The sequence below is a fragment of the Zalophus californianus genome, chromosome 9, assembly GCF_009762305.2.
Source record: "Zalophus californianus isolate mZalCal1 chromosome 9, mZalCal1.pri.v2, whole genome shotgun sequence".
Lineage (NCBI taxonomy): Eukaryota > Metazoa > Chordata > Mammalia > Carnivora > Otariidae > Zalophus > Zalophus californianus.
The window spans coordinates 16,684,011-16,700,949 of record NC_045603.1 but is presented as its reverse complement, the minus strand read 5'-3'; positions in this window follow the sequence as shown (position 1 = coordinate 16,700,949).

Genomic DNA, 16,939 nt, shown 5'->3' with positions numbered 1-16,939 from the left:
TGAACACAATTAACAAACATATGCAGAATACTGTACCTCAAAACCAAAGAACATACTTCCTGTTCAGATGCACATGGAACATTTACCATTTGCTGAACTATAAAGCACAGCTCAATAAATTTGAAAGAATTCGAATTACCTAGAGACTGTTTTCTGACTACAGTAGAATTAAGCTAGAAATTTAAAGGTACCCAGAGGGAGCCTGGGTGGCTCAGTTGGTTAAGCGACTGCCTTCGGCTCAGTCTGCTTCTCCCTCTGACTCCCTCCTCTCGTGCTCTCTCTATATCTCATTCTCTCTCTCAAATAAATAAATAAAATCTTTAAAAAAAAATGAAGGTACCCAGAAAAGCAGCCCTATGCATACTTCTAAACAATCCAAGGGTCAGACGAGATCGGGCGTGCTCAGGGTGGTATGGCCATAGACGTGTGCTCCAAATGGCCAAGAGACACATGAAAAAGTGCTCAACATCGCTCGGCATCAGGGAAAAACAAATCAAAACCTCAATGAGCTACCACCTCACACCAGTCAGACTGGCTAAAATTAACAAGTCAGGAAATGACAGATATTGGTGAGGATGCAGAGAAAGGGGAGCCCTCCTACACTGTTGGTGGGCGTGCAAGCTGGTACAGCCACTCTGGAAAACAGTATGGAGGTTCCTCAAAAACTTGAAAATAGAGCTACCCTATGACCCAGCAATTACACTACTGGGTATTTACCCCAAAGATACAAATGTAGTGATCTGAAGGGGCACCTGCACCCCAATGTTTATAGCAACAACATCCACAATAGCCAAACTATGGAAAGAGCCTAGATGTCCATCAACAGATGAATGGATAAAGAAGATGTGGTATGTATATACAATGGAATATTATGCAGCCATCAAAAATATGAAATCTTGCCGTTTGCAACGACGTGAATGGAACTAGAGGGTATTATGCTCAGTGAAATAAGTCAATCATAGAAAGACAAGTGTCATATGATCTCACTGATATGAGGAATTTGAGAAACAAGACAGAGGATCATAGGGGAAGGGAGCGAAAAATGAAACAAGAAGAAACCAGAAAGGGACACAAAACATAAGAGACTCTTAATCTCAGGAAACAAACTGAGGGTTGCTGGAGTGGTGGGGGGGTGGGAGGGATGGGGTGACTGGGTGGTGGACATTGGGGAGGGTATGTGCTATGGTGAGCGCTGTGAACTGTGTAAGACTGATGAATCACAGACCTGTACCCCTGAAACAAATAATACATTATATGTTAATTAAAAAAATAAATATTAGGTGAGTACTTGGGAAAAAAAAACAAAAACAATCCAAGGGTCAATTTAAAAAAAAAGTTTGGAAATTAGAAAATGTTTTGAATTTAATAATACTATATAGGATGTCCACCTGCCCCTCATTTGTTCACGGGATATTTCCCCTAATAATTTACAAATTTTTATATTTTTAAACACAGGAAAGGACTAGGCCAGCTGGATCCAGAAAACAGACCTGCATGAAGCCCTTCTTCTCAGAAGGTGGGGGAGGAAACAGAGAGGACTGGTGAAACTCTACAGGGGGGCCCCAGAGAGTTCGTGACCTTAGGAAGCAGAGCACTGAGAACATTTCCATCGTGAAAAGCACTCCTCCTTACCTTTCTCTCTAAGGAAAAAAAAAGTGGGATTCTGCTAAAGCAGAGGAGAAAACTAGAGCCTTAAATACATACATTATAGAAGAAGAAAGGCCAAAAATCAATGGTTAAATATCTGTCATAAAAGTTGGCAAAAGAACAGCAAATTAAATCCAAAGAAAGTAGAAGGAAGGAAATAATAAAGATAAGGGGGAAAATTAATGAAATAGAAAATAAATATTCAAAAAAAATCAGCAAAACCAAAATTTGTTTTCTTGCAAAAACTAATAAAATTGATAACCCCCAGAAAAAAAAATAAAGTACAGAAAACTAGTATAAACAAAGGGGAAAGACATTTAAAAAATGACTATAGGTTATTATAAACATTTTTTTGAATAAACCTTGTCAACTGAGATAAAATGGATAAATTCTTAGTAAACACAAGATATAAACTTTTAAATAATTCTATCTTAAAAATAGTAAAACCATAATTTCAATCTTCCTATGAATAAAAATCCAGGCCCAGATGATTTCACTGATGAATTCTTCCAAACATTTAAAGAAGAAATGATACTAATCTTAGATAAACTTCCTTAGAGAAGCAGAATGGATACTTCTCAACTTCACGAGGCCAGCAAACCTTGATATCTGACAAGGATATTACAAGAAAGGATTCAATCAGTCTTTCTCACAAATATATATGATGATATTTTTAACAAAATATGTAAAATGAGATATATAAAAAAGGTATATATCATGACCAAATCAGGTTTTTTCCCCCAACAAGTCACAGCTGATTTAACACAAGTATATGCAGTAAACTAATAGAAAAGGGAAGAGAAATAATATTGGTAATCATATTGTTAGATGCAGAAAAATATTTGATAATTCAATACCCATACATGACTTAAAAATAATCATGGCAACTAGAAATAGAGAGAATTTTCTTAATTTGATAAATGTCAATAGAAACCTACAGCAAACTTTATATTTGATGATGAACCGTTAAAAATTTTCTTCCTGAGACTGGAGTTGAGGAAGAAATGGTGGAGATCACCATTATATATCACCATTTTATCACCACTACTCAACATTGTGTTGGAGGGCCTACCATTTGCAACAAAGCAAGAAAAAGAAAATGCATAAGAAATGAAACTATCATTATTTATGCATGATATAATTGTGTACCTAGAAAATCCAAAATAATCTACAAATAAAAATTACAATTAATAACTTAGCAAAACTATGAAACATTATCAAGAAAAATTAGGCAAGATCTAAATAGAGAAATATATGGTTTCCAAAATGATCTGTAGATTTAAGGCAATCTTAATATCTGGTATCATTTCTTTGAAATTATCAAGTTGATGTCTAAAATTTATAAATAAGTGCAAAAGTCTCCCAGTACCAGAGGCAATTTTGAAGAGGAAGAACAAGTTTGGAACCCATATATTACTGGATGTTAAGAATTATAAAGCTATAGTAATTAAAACAGCAGGGTATTGTTGGCATAAGAATACACAAAACAATGGAGCAAAATAAGTCCAGATAGAAACCCAGTCATATTTATATAAATACTTGATTTATGACAAAGAGAACATAGTAAAGCAGTGGAGCGAGGATGATCTTGGAAAAATGATATTGACCCTGTCTTACACCATACTAAAAAAAAATTAATTTCAGATGGACTGTGGATCTCAATTTGAAAAAAATAGAGTTTCTGGGAGATAATATAGAGAATATCTTCATGATTTGGGGGTAAACAAAGATTTTTGAAACAGAATATAAAACTACTAAATGTATGAAATTTTTGGTTGATCAACTGGAATATATTAAAATTAAGAACTTATGTTCCTCAAAGGGCATCATTCAGGGAGTGAAAATGCAAACCACAGAATGGGAGATGTTTTAAATATATTAACAACAAAGAATTCATATTCAATCTTACAAATCAATTTTTAAAGACAGATAAGCCCATTTAAAAATGGGCAAAATATTTAAACATGTCATATCTAAACAGTGAATAAGCACATGAAAAGTGCTCAAAATCATCAGGGGAAGGCAAATTAAAATCACAGTCCAATACCATTACAAAGCTACTAGAAAGACAATTTTAAATGTTGACAAAGATGTCAAGCCATTAGAACTCATATACTGTTGGGAGGGGTATGTACTGGTGCAACTACTCAGGAAAGCTGAACATTTGTATACCTTATGACTCAGCAATCCCACTTTTAGGTATGTACCCAAGATAAATGCTTACACCCATTCACCAAAAATACCTGCAGAAGATGCAATTATCATCTGAAGTTCATAGCATCACCAGTGAAGAAGTCTGCCCCAAATATTTAACCTGAATCTATTCAAGCTTTTAAGTTTAATTTCCAATTTACAGTCAATGCAGGGTAAAGGGAAACCATGTTATCACCAGACAACACTCAGATGAATCCAGAATACTAAGTACTATACAAAATGGTCTGAAGTCTTTAAAAAGTCTCTATCAAAGAGGAAAAGAAAAGCAAAACAAAAACAAAGGTGAGCCAAAAAGATAAAATACCAAATGTAATACATGGACAAGGACTGGATATTGGTTGATTAAAAAACAACCCGTACATGACAATCTTGTGACAGCTCGGGAAATTTGAAGGCTGGATATTAGATGTTATTGTGAAGTTATCATTAGTTTTCATTGCGTGAGATGATATAGAGGCATGTTCTTATCCTCAAGAGGTACACACTATGTATTTAGGGGGAAGTGTTACGTTGTCTGCAATTTTTTTCAAATGTTTAGCAAAAATAAGTATAGCTAGATGATAGATGAATGGATGTAGTTGTAGATCTATAAACATCATGAGGAGTAAGGCAGATATGGCAACAGATCAACAAGTTGTTTAATTTAGGCTGTGGATATTTTGGTGTTTATAATGCCACTCTTTCAGTTTGTCTGTTTATTTAAAATTTCAATAACAAATTCCTAGAATATATTTTTTAAATGGAATTTTGCACCTTGACGTCTTTGGTAGGGCAATTAAATTCTTCTCTACTTTAAGAGAATAGAAACTAGAATTCCTAACATATATGTTATAGATGTAGTTTATGTTAGAGATAATGTTGGAACTCCAATCAGATGACTTAAGGTCAAAGAAAATGCCTTGGCTTTACATCAAAAGTTTGGTTCATGAATGTGCATTGATATGTTTTAGGTTAAAATAAAATGCTTAATGTATGTATACATCACCTTCTAATGATTCCCAGCTTTAGCCATGCTTTTTCCAATGAGCCAACTAACCACAAGTGCCAAGTAATGCCAGGTAAGAGGGCATCCTCTGTAGTACTTCAGTATGGAAAAAATGTAGAACCCAGCTCATAGCTGGTTTAGTGAGTATGATTGGGATAACCATCTGTTAGTGCTGTTGGGACTTACCAGAGAAAATAAGATGAGTGAAGATGGTCCTGGTGTTTCTAGGGGACCATATGTAACACGATACTTCAAAAGCTGGACTCCTTGCCATCATTGTGCTTGCACTGCATGCGTTAAATATACACATAGACCAGGTCAGCAACTCACTGCTCTATGACTCTTATAAAGGGGTGGAGATGTAGGGCTGATTTCTGAGCTTCCTTACATACCCCTTAGGTAGCAAGTTACCTCTTCCTCTCTTCTTTTTTTATTTGCCACTGCCTTAAGGCCATTATTACTTGGTTTTGCTGCAGGGACTTGCTGTCGCCAGAAAAAGGTGGGACCCTGGTCCTCTTGCTGCCTGAGTCGTCCTGGCCAGTGAGCTAGCTTTATGCACAGCAGTTGTTCTCCATCTTGGCTGCACTTTAGCATGACCTGAGGCTCAGCCCCCATCCTAGACAAATTAAATCAGAATCACTGGAATTGAAATCCAGATATTGGTATTTTTCAAAAGCTCCCCAAGTGATTCTGCTATGTTGTAAAGTTGAGAACCTTTGGCAAACAGTAATATGGATAGTTCTAAAACTTTCAATGTTGAGTGCAAAAGGTGGAAAGCGATTTATAGCACAGTACCATTTAAAGATATTAAAATTTAACACATACACAACAAAGCTGTATGTTTTCAAAGACACACAAAAATCTAAGGGCATATATGAAAACTCAGGGAGGAGGATAAGGGAGGGGGTAGCAGTGGAATGGAGAATAAATGGGAAAATATAAAATAAATCAAGAGACAGGCCTTGCACAGACCTTAAAGCCATACACTGAGTGTGGTCCCTTATTATAATTAATATAAATAGAACATTTACATGCACCAGACATGGTGGTAATTGCTTTACATGCATCATTTCTATTAATCCTCATAGTAGTTATAAGGCCAATATTATTATACAGAGTCATTTTACAGAAGAGAAAACTGAGGCTTAGAGTTCAAGAATATTAACTAAGGTCATTCAACTAGTATATGGCAGAGTTGCAAATTAGCCATATCTGACTGACCAGAGTTGGGGCTCTCTTTGCTCTATTCATGGCCTGCCTTGGATCTTCTTGAGTATCTGCTGGAAGGAAAGCTTCCTTCTTCCAGAACCCTCCTCACTTCATCCCACCCCTTGCTGAGGATGACACTTATAATGGCCATTCAAAACACGGTGCCTATATGCAATCTTCCTGACCTGGAAACATCCAGGACCAGCCTCTATTTCCTCATGAGGACCAGCCATGTTTGTTGGGTTCAAGGAACAGAAAGAAGCCTCATATGACAGAATAGAGGAGAAGGGATGGTGGGGGCTATGATGGAGGAGAGGGGAGCTCAGATCTCATTTAACATTTTTGATTCAATTTAATATATTTTGACAAGAGCAGGTATTTCCTTTCCCTTATGCAGACTTAGATTGTAGAAGACTTTTATGCAACTTCATATCCATTGCTCACAATACCTATATCTGAGGACACCAAACTCAGGACCCTTAGAAATTAATTATAATAATAATAATGTACTTATTGAATACACAAATATTAGTCCTCCTTTTCCTCATAGGAAATTGAGGCACAGAGGGGCAACTTGAATAAGATTTCCCAGCTAGAACATTGGGGTGCATATGGCCCTTCTTTTCACTACATCTGTGTCTTTGGAGTAAATACCCAGGAGAGCAATTGCTGGGTCATAGGGTAGCTCTGTATTTAATTTTTTTGAGGCACCTCCACACTGTTTTCCAAAGTGGCTGTACCAACTTGCATTCCCACCAACAGTGTAAGAGGGTTCCCCTTTCTCCACAACCTCTCCAACATTTGTTGTTTCTTGCCCTGTCCATTTTTGTCATTCTAACTGGTGTAAGGTGGTATCTCAATGTGGTTTTGATTTGAATTTCCCTGATGGTTAATGATGATGAACATTTTCAAAAGATGTGGTCCATCTATACAATGAATATTACTCAGCCATCAGGAAGGATGAATACCCAACTTTTACATCAACATGGATGGGACTGGAGGAGATTATGCTCAGTGAAATAAGTCAAGCAGAGAAAGTCAATTATCATATGGTTTCACTTATTTGTGGAACATAAGGAATAGCAGGGAGGACATTAGGAGAAGGAAGGGAAAATGAAGGGGGGAAAATCGGAGGGAGAGATGAACCATGAGAGACTATGGACTCTGAGAAACAAACTGAGGGTTTTGGGGGGGGGATGGGTTAGCCCGGTGATGGGTATTAAGGAGGGCACTTATTGCATGGAGCCCTGGGTGTTACACAAAACCAATGAATTGTGGATCACCACATCAAAAACGAATGATGTATTGTATGGTGATTAACATAACATAAAAAAAAAAAAAAAGATTTCCCAGCTAGAAAGTGATGTCGGGAAGTGTACTCTATTTTCTGGGTTGGCGCCCCCTAGAGGTGAGTTGAGTCCCTGATTGCCCTTCTCCCCTCCCAACTGGATGTCCAAGTCCTAGAGGTAGAACTCTTTATCCCAGAAGCCAGGCCCCCACCAGTCTGTGCTTTACCCTTGGGGTGCCCTCTTAGGGCTGGAACAGAGAAGGCGGACCCTTTGTTTTGATGGCACGTGCAGCTACCTCTGTGGGAAAAATCAAGGGGCACTGGAAACTCCTCTTCTCCCACTTATTTTTAGTACTGCCACAGTGTCAAAAGTCATCCCATTGGTTTACGGAATTAGAAGGTTTTTTTGTTAAAATATAACCTGAAGGGTTTACAAAAAATAAGGAAAGTTGTTCAAACTTGATTGTGCTTAAAAACTCAGCTTGAAAATTGAAAAGGCAACTTCTTGGGTCCCAATAGCAAAGATTTTGATTCAACAGATACAGAGTGGGGCTTGGAAATCTGATTTTAATAACCGTTGCTGTTGTTTTGGTGATGGCGTTTCCTGAAGCTCACTTTGAGAAGCACTGTGTTAATATGCACTCCTCCGCTTTAATTGGTTAATGAGATTCTTGGCCCAAAGGTCAGCTCAGTCTATGCGGGCCATTTCCCTGAGGAGGAAGAGAGATCGGCCTGCGGCTCCTCCTCCTCTGACTTACTCTGCGCAGGTCAGAGCTGTGGTCTCAGCTCAAGGCTGAGAGTGAGCGTTTGGGGCCCTAACTCAGAACCCCAGTGTGAGGCTTGCCAGGCTTTGCCTAGACACACATTTGGGAATAGCAAAGGCCTGGTGTTATTTCAAGAATTCATGCAGTAGTTCTCTGCCTCATGGGTCCAGCTAAGAAGTAGAGGTGGAAAGAGAAGAGTGATATTTTTGAATTGTGGTGACATGGTGTTTAAACATACTCTTGTATCTTTCCAAAGTCTTGAGTGGTATTACAACAGAGTGTCACATGAGGGCGCTTTAGCGAGTCAACAGGAGCAAATTCCACTAGAAATGGGGAAGAGGGGGTTTGTGTTAATGATTAGATTTCACCTTTCCGGTGTGATGGAGCCTCCTTAGCCTGGGAAGATCCACTGAGCTTTCAACTGTGTGTTCATGCCCGCTGGTGCTCAGTGTGCACGTGTGTGTGTGTGTGTTGCACATCTTCAGGAGGTGGGGCGTATGAGTAGAAACTGACGAAGGACCAAAGGGAAAGAAATTTAAAAGCATGGGCTTTTAGAGGCCACCTTCTTTGTGATTTGAGAGAAAGTTTTCTGCACTGTCATGAAATGCCCCAACCCTTTCCTTCAGGGGGAGAAATACCAGATCCCACAGAGAGTCCTTGAGAAGGAGGGAGCACGTGGAAAAACATGCCAGAAGAAAATGTACACAGAAGGAGGCTTGTCACTACAGGCACATGTCTTGGGGTCTGCTTTTGCTGGGACCTTGTCAGGCCCCGCCTGGCCCTCAGCGCTCACAGGCTGACACGGAGGGCAGCCGGCACTCTCTCGAGGGCCTGGCTGCCCATATGAGGCTCATGCCCCAGAAAAAGGAGCTCTGGTTACACTTCAGTCACAAAAAACAAAAACAAAACAAAACAAAACAAAAAACGATCAAAGGCAGCAAAAGGCCTGAAAGGGCTTCATTTTCTCAATTTAATTATAGCACTGGAGGATCCATTTAGATCTAGAAGGAGCCTGATTTCAACTTGTTATAAAAGTTGAATAAAGTACTGGATATGATTTTTATTTCCCACTTTTCCAGCTTTCCCTCCCCTTACTTTCCCTCCCCACCTTCAGTGCAAGCTCTTAAGGGCCTCTTGGGCCCTTTTTAGTCCCTCCCCATAGACCCATGATAAGGAACATAAATGAAAAGCCACATTTGCTCCCCTTTCACCTGGGAAAGTCTACTCAAGAGGCTGAAGCCAATTAGAGCCTGCAGTGAAGGCCCTTGGACCATCCTGGGCCCCCGAAAGGAATGACAGCAGGTGAGTGATGAGGGGACCTCCCCCTCTGGGCAAGTGCAGTGGTCTCATTGTGAAAGTATTTGGTTATCTGAAAAAAAGGGGCCCATGGCTGCTGGATCAGATGACAGTGCTCCAAATGCTTTTGTGGTTACAAGTTGTTTTACTGGGCAGTGGAAGATGTGGATCAAAGCTTTGTTTCAGTTACACATGATGGGCTTCTCCCTTGCCCCCACTCCCTTGAACAAAAGCATGCACACATACACGCATACCCGACCCTCGCGCCCCATAGCAAGGCCTTGAACTTTAAAAGGCTATCTGAAAAAAAATTAGATCGGGGGATGAGTTGTCATCTTAGAGGTAGGCTAGTTTTTATACTTATGAAGTGACAAAGTATAATGAAGCTGTGGCTTTGTGAGAATAAGGCCACCAGGTTATTTGAGGAACAATGATGAGACCATCCTTTCTGGGTCATTCATTGTATGTAATGGATTCTGTTAGGACCACTTAGAGGGCAAAATCATCTAAAGCTTGGATTGGCAGTACAGAAGCGGGTGGGGGTTGAAAGTGTGGGGTGCAGTTTTTCCACCAGTTCTGCAACTTACTTTCTATGACTTGAGTTTGGGAGGGGGACTCCTCTGGGCTCATGTTCTTTCTCTGTACTTGGTGACTTCTCTCTCTCTGGATCTTCTGAGCACCAAGGTTTCGGGAGCCCAGGCCTCTCTCTGAGCCTCAAACATCTGTGTGCAACATTTGTAGGAGACTTCTGCTCTTTCCATGTACGTTGCTTTGAGATTTGTTTGGAATTTTACTTATTCTCTGCAAGGTTTAACTTGAATGCTAGGGGAGACTTTTTCCTACCTCCCAAGAATTAACCCACAATGGATATTATAGCAGGAAGTAGATGGGACATGTAAGCATGGAAGGTTTTGACTTCTCTTTCTTTGGACCTCTTTGCCTGTACACACTAAAGCCCAGCTCTGCCTCTCTCCCTTCACATTCCTATTTACAAGCTACACAGGACAGAGATCTCCAGGCAAGGTCTAACTTGGTTTTTCCTCATCTAAAATTTGAGTGAGTTCTTCCTCACAAAACGGATTCACCTTTTTAAAAAATTTAATGCAGCTAAGCTGAGAAGCAATAAGGATATAATCTGAACAACAAAGCACAGTTTCATTGGTATCTTCTCTTAACCAAAAGTGATAGGTGCCTTTACAAATTATATATGTACAGATGCCATATGGAAGCAAACTCCATGCTGATTTCACACTGAGGTTGAAATGTACATACTCCAAACTGGTAAGAAGCCATGCGTAAAAGTAATTTATGCCTTATATTTTATATGATAGACTTGGCAGCATAAATAATCACATCTGAAGTCTTGTGATTAGCATTGGCAAACAAGAACACAGACTATTTATGTGTAGGCAAGAGTGGATGGAAAGAATTTTTACCTTGGAATTCCCTGTTATTGACTGTTTAAGGATTTTACCTTGAAGCTGGATTCACAAGGGTTTTAGTTTTGGTGACATTTAATATTTGTGCATTTTTCCAAAAAAGGTACAAAAAGTAGAATACAAGTCTTCATTTTCTAATATCCAGATTCACTCCTGGTTTAATTCAGTGGTGCTTTTAGTGGGCATTAGAATAACTGGAGAACTTGTTTACAATGTTGATTCTCAGACTCCACTCCTCAGGGTGTATAAGCCGAGTTGGACGCAAAAATTTGGATTTTAGCAGGATTCCTCAGTGATTCATATGCTTCTAATCCAGGGAGAGTGTGCTTTCAGACACACTGGTCTTGTATATATTGAATTTTGTCCAATTAGAATTTTTCATTTTTATTTTAACTACACACTCACAGGCTTAGAGGTATCATTAATACTGTAGTTGAATTCACTTGATAGCATTTTATAGATTGCAAGACATTTTGTAGATTGCTAGGTAGATGCCATGTCTTATCCATCTTTCTTGTTCCAGAACTTAGCACACCACCAGCAAGACAGGAGACTCTCAAAATGTTTTGATGCATTTCATGGAACCAAAGGCTCCACTGCGATTTAACATAGCTGTGATCTCGGACCTTCGGCACACAGCCTCAAGCTCTGGAAGACGAAATGGAACCATTATCTGACCTCCAAAGAGGCCAGATCTTTGTATCTTTACACTAACACATGCCCTCCGCCATAGATGTTTTATTATCATTTAAGTAGGGTCTGAAACAAGCTTGCTTATCTTGTTCCCTAGCCTAAAGGAAATAAAGGAGAATTAGGAGAGGCACCTCAACAGCCAGGTCCTTCACTTGACATCACGCAGGTCCCATGTTCTCCTGCAGGATGCTTTCTCCAACTCTGTGCCTGTCTGAAACCTGCGCATCACACAAGTCGTAGCTCAAGCCTCACTGGGACGCCTGCTGTCATTATTCTCACTTTCTCTGCTGATCTTCTGTGATCTTTTGGTGTCCAACAGCCCCCCTGAACCAGTCCTCATGTTGGCCAACAAATCTTTTATTACCTTTGCTGCCTGCTCTGCTCTCTCACTGCTCACCTTACAGTTGCTGATGGGAGCTGGAATCCTAATTTCCCCTCCCTAGCTTTTCTTCCCACACTCTTGAGATCTGCAGTAGAAAAGGTAAATGGCTTTCAACCCCACAGTGTAGTGTTGAAAATCTTTAGTTTGTACTGCTGATTACAACTTGAACATTCCCTGCTTAGATTCTTGTTTGTCTTTTCGTATAGATCAAATCCACTGCAAATCCTGTCGCTTTCAACTCCTAAAAAATCTCACAACCACCTTCTCCATCTCTACCACTGCTTCTCTAGCTAGCGCCAAGTTACCATCTTATCTCACTTAGGCTTTTGTCCTCATTTTCTGCTCCGTGTTCCCACAGCCCATCTGTCCTCCTCACTGCAACCAGAGTGATCTCAGAACGCAGAACAATCTTATCTCTCTCTGGCTTAAATGCTGCATAGTTTCCCATTGCTTTTAAGAGAGACAAAGCTTTTCAACAGGAATTACAAAGCCCTGCTTGTATGGATCCTGCCTACTTCTCTAGCCTCATCTTCCCACAAGCTCACCCCAGCCACTTTAGCCTTCTTTCAGTTTTCTGTATTTTCTAGACTGCCTTCTGCCACAGGGCCTTTGCACACACTATTCCCTCTGCTTGATCTTCTCTCACCTCTTTATCCAAGTAACTGCTATTTACAGTGCATAACTCAGCTCAGATCTGTCCCTGATTTCCTTGGCTAGGTCAAACCTCATTCTCATAATACCATAGATCTTCCTTCAGAATGCTTAATGTAGCTTTAATTTTACAGATATCGTGTTTGCTTGATATGTTTCTGCCATTGACTGCAATCTTCATGAGGACAGGGGTCATATCTGGTTCTGTTTAACAGTGTGTCACAAGTATTTAGTTCAATGCTTATCAAATGGCAGGCACTCGATAACTATTTGTTGGATGATGAATATCTGATAAACTTATTCAACAATGCTAAATGCGTTGTTTACTGGGGATGTGAATGTACATTAGATATTGCCCTTTATATTTACAATCCCACCCTCTATTGAAGAAAACAGACTTGAAAGCTTTTAATTTCAAGAGGGTAATAGAGGGATGACCACAGAGCTTGGGATCCAAAAGAAAGAGTAATAAGTAAATCCACCCGAATGAATCTGTAGAGACTTCACAGAGAATGAAAATTGGTCTGTATCTTGAAAGATAAATTGAGCTTACCAAATGGAAAAATGTCCCAAACAGAAGGAAAGCATGTGCAGGTTCCTGAAGGTATGCAATAGCTGGGTGGCAGGTAGAGTTCAGGAGTGGTGTTGGGTTGCGATGATGGGCTTGGATGAGGAATGGGTGTAGGTGGAAGTGAAAGGTCTTACTGAGGACACTGAAGTATAAGAGAGAGAGTCAATGGGAGTATAGATAAAATAAATTTAAGGATGCTTGCATGTTGGGAAGGTCACTCAGATTGGAGTCGGGAGTCCTGGGAGGGAAAGACAGACAAGTTAGGGAGAATAAAGAAGAGGCAACTTCAGTAGCTCATATGGAAAAGAAAACAAAAAAACTAAGCTGACACAAGGCAGTGATAGAAGAGAAGGTGGGAGGTAACTCTGAAAGCTGTTTCAGAAGAAAAATCAACAAGATTACAAGACTCAACGATCAACAGGATGTGGGGTTTGAGGAAGAGGGGAAAGAATAAGGTAGTTCAATTAGGTAGACTAGCAAAATGGCAGAATTGTTCATTTGCATTAAAAATACTCTGGGAAGAATGGGTTTGGAAATGAGGGAAGAGATAAATTACTCATCTTGAACCAGGCTGAGTTTTAGGTGCCAGTGGGACATCTAGGTGGAAATGTTCAGGAGATAGTCAGACAATCCCAATGGGGTTCCTATGACCATCTGTTACTTGATTTTGTTTCTGACATTGGTGATGACCTATAAGAATACGTCCGTACTGTGCACCTTTAAAAAGACAATAGGCAACATCTGCTGGGTGCCTGGAGCCAGGTACGTCATCACCAGGGCAATGTATCACTCAAACAATAGTGTAATTGAGGGAGGGTCATCATATGCTGTCTGAATAATTGAAGTGGTACCTTTAGTATCCAAATGGAGCTTTAGTTTGAACTTAACCATTGACAAACAGATGGATGCCAGCTAGCTGAGTGAGTGCAATGAAACTCTTTTAAGATTTAATATTACCATGGTAGGGCACAAAAGACACCAACAAAGGATCATTACTTTCAATTGTATCATCTGCATCTACGGAGGCCACACAGTGCCCTCTGGTTTGGCTTGGGTGAGCGTAGCCATCTCTCCTGGGCTCCCTTTTACTCCAAACTGCTCATTTACTTCTTCATCTGTCTCATGGTCGAGGTATCTGCGTTCAAAATCTCTCAGCAAATGTGAAGATAGCAATTTTGGTACTTACTCTTGGGTTAAACATGTGGGATCCAGAGACGGAGAGTTTTGGCTCAAATCTTCCCCCTTCTGCTTATTGACTGCATGATTAATTTTGTTTTCTGTGTCTTGGTTTTACTTTCTGTGAAAGAGAAATAATAACAGTGGTTATTTTAGGAATTTTGTGATGATTAAGTGACTCAGTATAGGTGAACTTCTCAAAGGAGTGCCTGGCATGTAGGAAGTGCCCAATAAATGTTAGCTTCATTACTGGATCTGGAAGTTCCAGGATTGCGAAGTGAGGTGTTTTGTTTGATAATCAGTGGCTTAAAAAATAACTGCAAATGCCTTTAAAGGAGCAGGTACTATACAGTTCCTTGGGCCCCACTAATCCCCACAGCTGCTCATCCCATTCCTATGTTTTTGTTTACCTTTTGGCCCCTGTATGTTTTGGAATCTAGACACCCTAACACAGCCCAAAGTAAGAAAGCACTTCAAATTATGGCCTAATGAGGGGAGGAAGGACAGTTTTTCCTACTTTTACAAACAAGAACAATTTGTCCTAGATGAGGACAAAATAAGCATTTGTTACCTGGTGTGATTAAAAAAGGCTAAAAAAATCGCACTGATTCTGAAATCCCACCATTGACAAATATTTCTTACGGATGAAGTAGCATAGGGTTGGGGATACCCCTGAGACACAGGGACTGGTAAGGTTAGTTTCAGGTATGAGTAGCACTTTGAAGCCTAGAGATAGAGTCCATGTGGATTTCTACCCCAGATTAACATATTGCATCAATATTTGAGTCTGGTGGAAAATGAATCTTGATTCTAATTAAGTGTGGTCCTCAAATGGGCTCTTGGTAGGCTGGGGTTCTTTATTGTGAATCAGGCAGTGTATGTGGTGCTTTATCCCAGGAACCCTTCTCTTCTTCAGCTACCTTTTGTTTGTCATGGTTGGTTTTGCAAAATATCAGACTTAAGGGTAGACAGAAATGACAAGGAAGGTGCTCATTCCTGCTTTTCCCCTTCCCCCCCCCACCTTCATTCGCACATAGCCGAAGGTGGTTAATTTCCAGGAAAGAAGAGACATGGGAAAAATAAATTCATGAATGAGGCTAATTGCATTCAGTGGCAAAGCTAACATCAAGCTGCTTTTAAGCATTAAGTTCAGTCACTCAGGTCACACTACTGATTTCAGCAGCAAGAGAGCAGAGAGTCCTCTGAAAGCCACTCACAGCTATTACAGTTCATTCCAGCCCCTCCTGGAAAATTCCAAACAGAGGACATATTCCCTGGATACTGCCTGACTCATATGGTCCTAGATGTTCATCTCTGGAGAAAAAACTTGATTGCATTCAACGACAAAGCTGTCAACACGCTGTTTTAAGTGAAACTCTCCTTGTTAAGAAACTATCTGTTGCCCATGGCTTTTGAACTTGGACAAATTTATATGGCCCATTAAAAATCAACTTCATTCATCTTTTGTTTGTTTATTTGTTGCTTTGCCTTGTTTTGCTTTTTGTTTCCTTATACAAAGAGATAACCTGGGGCAAAACTGGGGAGAAGAAGAAGTTTGCCTTTACCATCCTTTCTCTTTTTTCCTCCTCTTTTAATGGACCAACATCTAACGGACCAGATTCCTGATTAGTAATGGTCGAGCCACTAACTGATTGAGCTGGAGAACTCTAGCAAGTTACTTGTCCTCATGGGCCCGTAGCTGTGCCATTGATAAAATGGAGAGTTGCACCTGTTGATCTTGCACTAATTGGTATGCCATTAATCTCTGCTGAACCCCTTGCGCTAGAATAGAGTTCGCTAATGCATGGATCTTGATGTGTCCACTTTCTCTTCCTATGCCCAAGGCAGACATCACCAATCAATCATAGTCCTCCTTCTGACTGAGCCCAGATTCAGCTGCTTGGCTCCTTTCCAAACATCATGTAAGCAGCAGAGGAGTGGGAGATACAGGCTTCCAAGTTATAGAATGAATAAGTCACGGGGATGAAAGGTATAGCGTAAGGAATGTAGTCAATTGTATTGTAATAGCATTATATGGTGACAGATGGCAGCTACACTTGTGGTGAGCTTAGCAGAACATACAGAGATCTTGAATCACTATGTAATACACCTGAAACCAATGGAACATTATGTGCCAACTACACTTCAATAAAAAAAATTTTAATTAAAAAAAAGATTTCCAAGAGTTAAGAATTTTAATAAATGTAATTAAGACTACTGCAAGTAATAAAAGAAACAACTCCATGCAAGGAAAGTAAGATATGTGTTTATGGTAAGAAAAAGCATAAGGAAAGCATTTTTGTTGTGGGGAAAAATAATTTTATCCTAAAGTGAAGCTGGTTATTTAAAGAGGAAAAACGTGGAACAAAATGAATGTAAAGAAGAAAGTTGTAGAAGGCTTATGGAAAAGGTCTCTGGAAAGGAATTTCATGTGTGGTCATTACTGGCTAAGATTAGGCTAAATTTAAGAAAATGAGTTTTAATATCAAAAGTACACTGGCACAAAATTAAAATGTTGTTTTCTCCTTGTTCAATTAACAAAATAAATTTTTTTTGAACCATTTGCTCGTAAGAAGGAATTATAAACAAAAGTTTTTCTCTACCTTTAAGGTTATCTGTCTAGG